This window comes from Natator depressus, chromosome 11 (assembly GCF_965152275.1).
Source record: "Natator depressus isolate rNatDep1 chromosome 11, rNatDep2.hap1, whole genome shotgun sequence".
Taxonomy (NCBI): domain Eukaryota; kingdom Metazoa; phylum Chordata; order Testudines; family Cheloniidae; genus Natator; species Natator depressus.
The window spans coordinates 77,312,704-77,325,193 of NC_134244.1; positions in this window are offsets into that span (position 1 = coordinate 77,312,704).

Here is a 12,490-nt window from a genome sequence, read left to right on the forward strand (position 1 = left end):
ATGGTCTACATCCCAGAGCTCTAGGCAACTTGAGCTACCCTGGCGTGATTTACTAAATACCCTTCTCGCAATTTACTGTCATTTCAGGGAGGGTCCCTTAGGGGGCTGGCGTTTTTGCTCCATCTTTTCTCCCATCACCATGTCCCCCTACCTCATTACTCCACATCTTCTCTCCTCTCATCACTGCATTCCTCTTCCCCACACCCTCTCTCCTTTCTTCTAGTTCTATGGTGCTCTGCCCACAGCCTCCTTCTGCACCCACCCCCGCGCTCCTCCAGCCCCCTTCTCTTCCTGCCCTCACGGCACTGACCCCCTGCACTCCCCCTTCTCACTCCACACCCTCCATAGGAACCCCTCCTCCCCACCTTTCTGCCCCTAGACAGAATGCCCCCAAAGTAGCTTTCTTTGACCAGGACCCAAGCGCACTCTCAGGGACCAGGAGCCCGTCTCCTGTCACACAGCAGCACCGCTGTTTGGGAAGTACTGTACGATAGGCCAGATATTTGTCCCCAAGCTTCCCCTGCTGTGAACTGGGACAAACACAAATGGCAAGAATATGCCCTTTGTTTGCCTGGCTGCACCTTTCTGCTGTGGTGCAGGAGACAAAAACACCCATCTTTTAGCAACCATCCTCAAATAGATAATGATAGTAACTAATCAACAAATCACCAGATTCCCTCCAAGTGCAGAACTTGCTGGATCTCCCCTGGCACTTTTCCCTTAACTAAGGCTAGATGTTGATCCTCTCCTGCTTCTGTCCCTCGTGATGCTGTTTTAGTCGCTTTGCTTCGCCTGCTTCTGTATTCTTGCTGTGCTCGCATGTCCCCACTAGAGGACTCCGGTGATCTGCGAGTTTGTCCATTCTTCCTGTACAGAGGAGCGTGATTGTTCCCAGTAAGATCATGTCTGCTCACCTGGAGGACATCTCCCACATTAACACCCCACAAGCAATTATCCCCCATAGACCAGAAAAACATGTTTGCCGAGAAAGGAAATCCCTGTCCCCCTCCTCTCCCTGAGGGACCCCACTTTACTGGGAGAGCCCTAAGCAGGCTCCCCTCCCCTGCTTTTGCCCTGCTTTTCATTTCTTCTCTCCCCGGGGCCCACATTAGGATCACAGTGTCACCAAGGCAAGTGTTCAAAACATCACGCCTCAGGTCGCCCACATCATGGGCTTTCTGAAGCCCAGACATTTAGAGTTTGTATCTGCTTCTGCCTTTAGGGTCTTTGGGGGCCACCTTTTCAAACTTCTCTTCACAGCCAGGAGGGCTAGAAACTTACTTCTAAATCTTCATGAAATCCCATGACTCCAGGAGCTGGGGCTGTAAGAGAACACCAAATACTGCAGGACTCCCTTTGGAGGCCATCTGCAATCTCTCTAATCAGCCCCAGGGGCTGCTTCTCAGCCACGGAGGAGAGAGCCCCAGCCCTGGACTGCATGCCCTCCCTCTGCAGCACTGCCCCCACCCCTCCTCCCCTGTAATGTGAGCACAGCTGACACTGCAGGTTAAATTGCAGACTGCCCTTTAATTTTCCAGCTAAGCCTCCTTGCACGGGCTTTTTAGATGCCACTCACATGCCTGGCTAAGGGCCGGGACTCCAACAGAAGCTGTGCCTTGAAAGATGAGCTATGTATTGTTCACGAACTCCAAAGCTTCCTCCCTGATTTGGTTTAAGCTGTTAGGAGAGGGCACACACCGACCAAAGAGGATCTGGTTACTGGTCTGAAGATCGGGCTGCATTTCCCCAGTTAAATAAACCTGTGGCTTTGTTCAGACCATGCTAATTGTGCCTCTCTGGTGTCAACATTTGCATCTTCTTCCTGAGAGGTTTTTAAGGTCAGGCTTGACAAAGCCCTGGCTGGGATGAGTTAGTTGGGGATCGGTCCTGCTTTGAGCAGGGGGTTGGACTAGATGACCTCCTGAGGTCCCTTCCCACCCTGATCTTCTCTGATTCTATGTCTGGCTGTAATAGCACAGGTGCTGCACCAGAACTGTGTGTTGTGCCCATCAGTGAAAGAACATGGTGTCTCACACTCACTCTCTCTCTCACACACACACAGAGTCTAACACTCCCCCAGCACACACTCCGTCTCTCTCTCTCTCTCTCTCACACACACACAGTCTCTCACACTCCCCAACACACATTTTGTCTCTCTCACACACATATACTCTCTTTCTCTCTCTCTCACTCACACACACACACTCTGTCTCTCACACTTCCCCAACACACACACTGTCTCTCTCTCTCTCTCTCTCTCTCTCTCACACACACACACACACACACACACACACACACACTTCCCCAACACACATTTGTATTATTGTTGTTGTTATTACTTCTTGGTACTTCCTGTTTAAATGCACAATGCATTTTAATTCTTTCAAAGTTCATTAACGATTACAGTACTGCTATTTTAGTTTTTTGACTGGTATGTGCATTTCATAATTTTATTTCTCTAATGCTTAAATTTAATTCTTTGAGTAGTGAGTTCTAAAATGTCTAACCTGTCCTGGCTGGAGTAATTATAATTATTAATTTTATTACCATATTATGCTTTGTCATTCATCATTTAAAGTGGTACAATCAAATAATAGTATCCTTCTAGAATGGAAATTTAGCTTGTACTCACCTTAACAGTGCTAGTTTAAGAAAAAATAGCTAAACACAGAACTTTAGACACTGGGCAGATGAAGGTCGCTTATTTTCAAATTGTATTTTTAGTTATATCTGTAAAATAGCTTAAAATTTGTATGAAAATAAATGCAGCTCCAAGTATGATACCAGTAGCAATGATGGAGTCAAATGTTAGGGATTCACGTACATGACTGTGATTGGGAAACATAACTGCCAAAATAATTAGAAAAATTAATTCCCTTTCTTAGTAAAAGAGAAAAAAACCTTAATCACGTATGTTAAAATTAAGTAAATACGTTTTTAGTGGGGTGAAAAACAATTGACTAAAATAGAGTAGATAATGACAGTAACACAGAGCGTGTCTGTTAGAGAAAGCAAGCAGATTTGATTTATTTTTCTTTGTCTCTACCAAAGATAGTGTACAAAGTGTCAAACGTGTGTTTCTGAGATCTGTGTTAAAGCTCCAGAACTGATACCTCAAGGCTTGAGAGTGGGAATATCTTGCTGTATTGTCTCCTGATCATTCTAAATTTACACATAAACTTAAAATGTGCTTCTAATTGGTGTTTGTATATATTTTTTCTTTCTTTCTATAGGAATTAGATACAGAGCTCCTGTCAGCTAATTCCTAAGTTATTATCTGAACTAGAGTTTTCAGGTGCCTAAGTAGCCCCTGGAATCACAGTGAAAGTTGCCCCCCATCCCCCAAAATCTGAAATGGCGCCGCTGTTGGGCCAGGAGCGGCCAGAGGGCTGCAGGAGGGCCGGGGGCTGTGGCAAGATGCAGCAGCCGTGTGATAGCACGAAGCCCGCCTTGAGCACAGGCCAAGTGCCACAGCAGCAGTCCAGAAATAAGGGTCGTCCCCCCCTTAGGTTTCAAAGACTGCAGCAGCTGCTGTAATAGGCAAGCTCTACATGTCTTTAGGGATAACCCAGGCTAACCAGCTGGGGATCTCTTGCTTATGATTACAAGTCTGGCCCTCTCCCTGCAGTCCAAACACTACAGATGTTCTTATGACTATACTAGCTATTTGAAGAGTGCTAACACACAGGTGAGCCAGACTGGTTTCCAGCTGTGCATTTGTCACTGGTCAGTGAGATCTAGGAGCCTTGGCATGAGCTGGCACCTGGTCTGCCAGCGTCACAGTTAAAGAGACACATTCTATACACGTCATCACACCAGAAGACGCACACCTGGTTAACTTCATATTTATTTCTAATGATCTAGCTGCCAAACTGCTTTTTCTCAGCACTGCTCCCAGCCACCAGAGAGAGCTTCCCATCTTCTCTCTCCCAGCTGGGATCCCCTGACTACAGTAACTCCCTATATGTCCTAGCTCTCCTCTTTCCCTCACATCCTTCACTTCTCTGGCCACTGGTTTGCTGTATCTCTGAGTCCTCTCTCTGTACGCCCTGGCTCCAGCAGCTAGTTACCCAGGCTACACTCCCATTGCCATCCATGGGGGTATCCTGGGCTGTGAGGGCTGCAGGTTTTGGCCCATGGTCGATGCACGTGCGATGGCTGCTGTACACCTACGCGGTGACTCCTGCAGCCCCTCGCCAAGCTGCTGGGCCATATTCCGCAGGGTGGCCTCCCTGGCTGAGAAACGGGGAGCAGCAAAACCCTGGGCTAGAGAAGGAAAATGTCCCCAACAGAACACTCTGTAAATGGCTCCCAGAGACGTCCCAGTGACACCCGACTGTGCAGCCCTGGGGATCTCTCGCACGAGTTCTCCTGCTTCTTCATTGTCACCACGGGCAACAGTCTGGCAGTGGGAGTGGAGAGGGGGTGTCTGCAGGCAGAGCCTTCTGTTAGAGGGCTTTCCCTTCACCCCCTCCCCTGGCTCCTGTCACGCAGACAGAAAGCCGAAGACCAGAACTCCAAAATGCAGGCAAGTGACGTTTGTTGGGGTTAGTTCCAAGCAAGCTGCTCCAGAGCTCTACACGCCGGCAGAGTCTGCTTCCCAGTGTTCCAGTCCCAGCTCCGACGCCGCAGAGCCTTTACCCCCCGTCCCCCTTCCCGGCTCCGACGCCGCAGAGCCTTTACCCCCCCGTCCCCCTTCCCGGCTCCGACGCCGCAGAGCCTTTACCCCCAGTCCCCCTTCCCGGCTCCGATGCTGCAGAGCCTTTACCCCCAGTCCCCCTCCCCGGCTCCGACGCCGCAGAGCCTTTACCCCCAGTCCCCCTTCCCGGCTCCGACGCCACAGAGCCTTTACCCCCGTCCCCCTTCCCGGCTCCGACGCCGCAGAGCCTTTACCCCCCGTCCCCCTTCCCGGCTCCGACGCCGCAGAGCCTTTACCCCCAGTCCCCCTTCCCGGCTCCGATGCTGCAGAGCCTTTACCCCCCTGTCCCCCTTCCCGGCTCCGACGCCACAGAGCCTTTACCCCCCTGTCCCCCTTCCCGGCTCCGATGCTGCAGAGCCTTTACCCCCCGTCCCCCTTCCTGGCTCCGACGCCGCAGAGCCTTTACCCCCCATCCCCCTTCCCGGCTCCGATGCTGCAGAGCCTTTACCCCCCTGTCCCCCTTCCCGGCTCCGATGCTGCAGAGCCTTTACCCCCTGTCCCCCTTCCTGGCTCCGACGCCGCAGAGCCTTTACCCCCTGTCCCCTTCCCTATTCCCCATTCCCATTTCCCACCTCCTCTTTCTTAGCAGGCCCAAATATACCTGCAATGCATGCCCTCAGTCCCACCCCTTACAGCTTATGGGCATGTTCCCTTTTGGAGGGTCGTGAGTCTAGGCTCTTCGTCCCACCTCTTTTGTATCCCATGGGAGGAGGGAGGGGGCGGTTGTGCTCGGTCAGGGACAGGCATTTCTTTGGCCTTTTAGTGTTTCATACCTTCCCCCAAAACCCTCCTTGCCCCTCCCAACTGGTTACTTGACCTTGGCTTGAGAGAAGAGGCAGGCAGCCTTCCAGCGTATACTCAAATATAACACTCCTGCCATACCCTGTAACACTTTAGCTCTATCCCTTATCTTTTCTCCTTGTACTAAAAGCCCCATCTGGTTGTGGGAAATGCAACACACGGTGTCTTTGTTCATTGTTCTTCACACATATTAGTATAAGCTATAAGAGTTTCAAACCCAAAATTCTGTCTCAGGCTGACAAACAAGCCTATATGCTAACACCTTCCAAGGCTTCCTGAAGGGGAGCCTGACAGGGCTTGCGCCCTTGGTGGTGAAGGGCCCAGATTCAATCCCCACCCGTCCCCATGGTGTCTCTGTGTGGCCATGGGTTCCCTTACCCATCACTGCAGGCTCTTCAGGAGGGGGAGGAGAACCTGGCCAGGGAGGAGGAGGTGGCTCTGGGCCTCAGCAGAATTGGGGTTGGGGGAGCCGGGAAGGAGACCCTGGTACCTGAGGTTGCCCATGGTGACCATGGAACTAGAGAGGACAGAGCTGGACCTGAGGCAGCTCCTAAGTTAGATCCTGGGAACCCGAAGGAGACAAAGGAGAGTGTAAAAAGATCAGGAGGACTTGTGGCACCTTAGAGACTAACCAATTTATTTGAGCATAAGCTTTCGTGAGCTACAGCTCACTTCATCGGATGCATACTGTGGAAAGTGTAGACGATCTTTATATACACACAAAGCATGAAAAAATGGGTGTTTACCACTAGAAAAGGTTTTCTCTCCCCCCACCCCACTCTCCTGCTGGTAATAGCTTATCTAAAGTGATCACTCTCCTTACAATATGTATGATAATCAAGGTGGGCCATTTCCAGCACAAATCCAGGGTTTAACAAGAAAGTCTGAGGAACAGTGGGGAGGGGGGGGAGAGGGGAGGAATAAACAAGGGGAAATAGGTTACTTTTTATCATGACTCAACCACTCCCAGTCTCTATTTAAGCCTAAGTTAATTGTATCCAATTTGCAAATTAATTCCAATTCAGCAGTCTCTCGTTGGAGTCTGTTTCTGAAGTTTTTCTCTTGTAATATCGCAATTTTCATGTCTGTAATCGTGTGACCAGAGAGATTGAAGTGTTCTCCGACTGGTTTATGAATGTTATAATTCTTGACTTCTGATTTGTGTCCATTTATTCTTTTACGTAGAGACTGTCCAGTTTGCCCAATGTACATGGCAGAGGGGCATTGCTGGCACATGGTGGCATATATCACATTGGTGGATGTGCAGGTGAACGAGCCTCTGATGGTGTGGCTGATGTTATTAGGCCCTGTGATGGTGTCCCCTGAATAGATATGTGGGCACAGTTGGCAACAGGCTTTGTTGCAAGGATAGGTTGAACCACTAACCCAGGAACCTGTCCTTGCAACAAAGCCCGTTGCCAACTGTGCCCACATATCTATTCAGGGGACACCATCACAGGGCCTAATAACATCAGCCACACTATCAGAGGCTCGTTCACCTGCACATCCACCAATGTGATATATGCCATCATGTGCCAGCAATGCCCCTCTGCCACGTATATTGGGCAAATTGGACAGTCTCTACGTAAAAGACTCCCCTCCTGGCCGCTCTCCCCTCCAGCACCAGTTGAGCTGCTGGGGCAGCGATCCCCCAGCTCCCGCCCTGGGGATGCCTCCTGCTGGCCCAGTGGGCTGGGCTTCTGAGGGCTGGCCTTCCAGCAGAAGCAAACCCAGAGCTGCATTGCCTGGCTCCTCTCGTGGGCTGGGTCCTAGACTGAACTTGGGCCACGTCCATCTCGGCCTGGGTGTCGTCTCTCTCCGCTTGGCGCCTGGTCTCCTCCTGGTCAGGCAGGCCGCTCATGGCCACCTCTGGCTCCGGGGCCACCTGCAGAGCCTTCCTCCCGAGAATCCTTCTCAGCACGTCCCCCCTGGAACTGCGCAGGGAGCAGCCCTGAGTCTGGGCAATGCAGCCTCTCGCCAACGGGCCTGTCTGCCCCCCAGCTGGGGCAACTCTCCTTCACCCCGGACCCACCTGGGCTGAGCTCTGCACACAAGGGCAGGAGCTGATAGGACAGGCTGCCCCCAAAGCTCCCCCGTGCCATCCCAGCACAGGGACACCGGGGGAGTCTCACCCATTCAGAGCAGTGGGGTCAGGTCCTGAGACTCTTGGCACCTGCTGACTCCACCCCAGGGGGCCCCTGCTCACGCCCGGGTCACAAGGGCTGCTGTGCCCCAGGGAAGCGTTTAGTGCACAAGGGGACAAATCGATCACAATCCCCCCAGTAACAACACAACAAGAGGGGGAGCTATTTGGTAGAGGGAAGAAAGGCCTGGAGCTAAGGAAAGAACCGGAGCAACTCGACTATTAAACCATGGACAATACCTTAAACCCTCCACCCCCAATATTCACAACGGGCCCAACCCCCAGCGCCCCCGGCCCAGGCAGAAGGGGGTTGGGAACCTGCTCTGGGAAGGGTGATGTACTCGTCGGCTGGCCTAAAACTCACAACCAACCAAACAAACACGGGGTCTCTTACAAGGGCTTCACCCTGAACAGGATGGGCTGGCGTCTCCCTGCTCTGCAGTCCAGGGGACAATTCGGGCGGCTCGCGGTAGCCTGGCCACGACTCGCTCCCCAGCCCCCGGGTTGCTGGTCTCTGTGGCTGACAGACGTGGCCCAGGGGGCACCGATAGGGTTCAAGGTCTCCCTTTGTATAGGCGTGGGAAGGTCAATGGGCACCTCCCAGGCTGTGATGCGTCTCCCTGCACTCCACCAACAGCCGACCACCGAGTGTAAACCAACCCCGGCTTCTGATTGGCTGTGGAGGTAGCTCCCCGCATGTTCCCGGAGCCGGGCGGGGCTGGGACCGGCCGCCGTCCCCTCCAGGCTCCGAGCAAGACGTCAGGGGCCACCAGCTCCCGAGGGCATTACAGTCCAGACTCCTGCTCTGGCCATAGGCGACAGATACCCGCCCCCGAGACGGGCAGGGCCGGCCGTAGGGAAAATGGCGCCCTGGGCCAACTTGCATTTTGGCCCTGTAGGGCAGCACACACATCAACAAGCTTTTAGTGGCAGGCTGTGACCCCAAGGGACACATGCAATTCACAGCCTAGGCTGCGCTGCGGGCGACACCGGCCAGGCCCAGGGCGGGAAAACAAGGGGCGTGCCGGACTCCCAGGCTAGGCCCAGCACCACGTCTCACTCCAGGAGCCGTCTGTGGCCGCCCGGCTTCCACGTCTGGCCCCACCCACCGCCCAGCTGGTCAGGGGCGCCAGTCCCCAGTTCGCCTTCACTCACCCCTGCTCTGGCAGCCCAGGCCCACCAGCCTGTGGCAGTTGGATGGTGCCCCCTGACCATGGCACCCTGGGCTGTCGGCCATGTCGCCCACCCATAAGGCCGGCCCTGGAAATAGGGATAGAACCCAGGTGTCCTGCCTCCCCACACCCGCTGTAATCCCTGCACTTCCCCCTTCACCAGTTGTGAAAAAGCCTGTGTCCTTGTTCTGAATCGTGGCTTGGCCTTAATACAGGGTTGAACTCTGCGTTGCTAACGGAGGCTGAGCTGGCAGGGGGTGGGAGGACAGCCTCTGTCCCTGACCTGTAGCAATCTGTGTCCGAGAGAAGTGAGGCCTATCCCTTCTCTCACTGCCTGTGACAGATGCAATTTCCTGTAGTCTCCTCACCACACCTTAGTAAATTAAGTTAAACCTTACTGAACTAAGTTTCAGAAAGATCACTGTATGAAAAGTGAGAATGTTTATGTATCATTGTAGTATTGTTATGTCACTTCTGTAAGGAGGAGATGTGGCTAATATAAGCACTTGGGAAGAGTTATGAGCTTGAAAGGACTCTTTGAAACCATGTGTTGAACAACCAATGTTAAATAGGATTCCTAGGAAATACCTGGGAGGAGAGTTAGGCAACTTAGCACCTTTGGACCCAGCCCTTTGACACTGTTTCAAGGTGGAATAGATTGTATTGAGCTTGTCTTTTCCTAGAAAATATCATATTGCCTCTATATAAATCCCTGGTACACCCACATCTTGAATACTACAGGCAGATGTGGTCACCCCATCTCAAAAAAGATAGATTGGAATAGGAAAATATTCAGAAAAGGGAAACAAAAATGGTTAGGGGTATGGTACCGTTTCCATATGAGGAGAGATTAATAAGACTGGGATTTTTCAGCTTGGAAAAGAGACAACTAACAGGGGGTATGATAGAAGTCTATAAAATCATGGCTGGTGTGCAGAAAGCAAATAAGGAAGTGTTATTTACTCCTTCTCATAACACAAGAACTAGGGGTCACCCAATGAAATTAATAGGCAGCAGGTTTAAAACAAACAATAGGAAGTATTTCTTCATGCAATGCACAGTCAACCTTGGAACTCCTTGCCAGAGGATGTTGTGAAGGCCAAGACTATAACAGGGTTCAAAAAAGAACTAGACAAGTTCATGGAGGATAGATCTATCAATGGCTATAAGCTAGGATGGGCAGGGATGGTGTCCCTAGCCTCTGTTTGCCAGAAGCTGGGAATGGGTGACAGGGGATGGATCACTTGATGATGACCTGTTGTGTTCATTCCCTCTGGGGCACCTGGCATTTACCACTGTCGGAAGACAGGATACTGGGCTAGATGGACCTTTGGTCTGACCCAGTATGGCCGTTCTTATGTTGTGTTCTTATTCTGCAGTTTCTTATATTGGATTCTGTTAACTCCCCTGAGCACATGGTGACCTCATTTTTATATACCCACCTAGTTTCAGAGCTCTTTGGAAGGGGGCCAACCTCTGGTTCCTGTTGAACACGTGTCAAGTGGGTGCTCAGATTCCATTTCTCTCTGTTTCTCTGCTGCTTCCATTGGAATCCAGTAGATGGCGCTAGAGTATAACAATTTCCCTAATCTTTTTCTTATTGGAAGCTTTTTAAGTTTGATTTATTTCAAGGATTGTATTTTATTATTTGCCCCTCCTATATATTGGGATGCCACCCCACGCCCCCCCTTTAACCAATTTCTCTTAATATTCCAAAGTTGTATCCTGGTTTTCATCTTAACATTTCTCCTCCCTTGTGCCAGACAATTCCTATTACTTTTCGAGTGCAACAATTATTTACAATGAAAATCAACATCATCCTTATAAATTTCTAAATTTGGAAGCCCTACTCCAGACATTCTCTGATTATACCTAAGTATTTCACATTATTTAAGACTTACAATAGAAAAGGTGACATTTTTCACATAGAGAATGATGTCGATCTGACTCGCAAGGCAAACAAATGTGGAGATGCTAATTGGGGATGAAAGGCAGATTATTCACGGTTTATTTGATTTACAGGGAACGCAATGTGTAGCTCATAGTTAGCTTGGCGTGAAAACACTGCATAAGAAAGCAGAGTGTGACTCCAGTTTGGCAATTTTGAATTTATTAGCTAGGTTGGGAGGGAGAAAGAGGTTTATACATATGCAAATTATGAGAGATTCTTGCCTAGATTAACAATACTCTCATTTAACCATTTTAGTTTCTGTAGCTGGGGAGGTGAAAGCCTGATCTTGGCTGATGAGGATCCTTAACCCGTGTACCACATGATATGAATCGTTTTCTTATTGTCTTCCTAGATGGATCCTATTTGGGGACAAGTAGAGGTGGACCGCTTTTCTAATTTTTGAGGGCCAGAAGGAATCATTAGATATCCATCATTCAAGGTATCTCTCTACCATATATCCCTTACATCTGCAATAATTGCAGGTAATCATCCATTTTTATTCCCTCAACTTGGATTTGATTTGCTTGCCGCCTTAAATGTTCAGAAAATGGACGTTACTGTAACTGGAAGCTCTTTGAGATGTGTGGTCCCTACGTGTATTCCATACATGGGCATCATGCGCCCAAGTCTGGTGTCTAACAGTGTCTGTTGGCCCGCACATGTACAGTAGGTCTCCTGGAGCTTCCAAGTGAGGACATAAGTGGCGGTGCAGGTTGATGCCCCCTCAGTTACTCTTCTTACAATGAATCTAACCAGATCAGAAGCAGAGGGGATGGAGGACAGGTAGTGGAATACAGATAGGGACCACACATCTCAAAGAACTTCTAGTTGTAGTAAGTAACCTCCATTTCTTCTTCTTCCAGTGCTGGTCCCTATGTGTATTCCACATGTGGGCGATTGACAAGCAGCACTCAGATTGGAGCTGGGGGGGAGAGCAAGGAAGGTGGCAGCAAAGATACATACAGTACTACAGATCCCACTGCTGAATCCGCAGCAGAGGCCTGGACTAGTGCATATTGTCTAGCAAATGTGTGTATGGCACGCCAGTTGGCTGCTCTTCCTATGTCCTGCACCAGGACTTCCTGCAGTGATGCTAGAGTGGTGGCCTGTGCTCTCATGGAGTGGGCTGTTACATCCCCAGCAGGCTAGCCTGTAGCACTCCATGATGCAGCCAGAAACCCACTTAGAGATTCTTTGAGAGGATATAGCTTGACCTCGAGATCTCTCTGCTGTTACGATAAAGAGCCTTGATGGCTTCAATAGGTTTGGTTCTTTGCAGGTAAAAAGCCAGTGCATGCCGGACATCGAGGGAGTGAAGTCTCTTCTCCTTTGGGAGAAGCGGGGAGGTGGGGGTTGGAAAAAAGGTAAGTTACAGTAAGTAACCTACAGGTAAGCAAATACGCTGGTTGGTGTGAAATTCAGAGATGGCCTTGGGGGGAAAAGTAGGGTGGAGGGGAAGGGATGTCTTTGCCTTCTCAAAGACTGTATGGGGAGGGTCAGCTATGATGGCCCCTAGCTCGGCGACCTGCCTGACTGAAGTGATAGCTTACTGTAAGCGGGTCTTGACTAAAATGTCAAAAGTGGCTCCTAGCAGGGGGCTGGGAACGGGTTCATGTCGCGGTGGTGGAGGGGACTGAGAAGCAGGCCCTCTGAGTCTGTTGTTTGCGTTGAGGCTTGGCAGGACATCGGTAGAAGAAAGCAGGGGGCAGAGGAGGCGGTCGTGG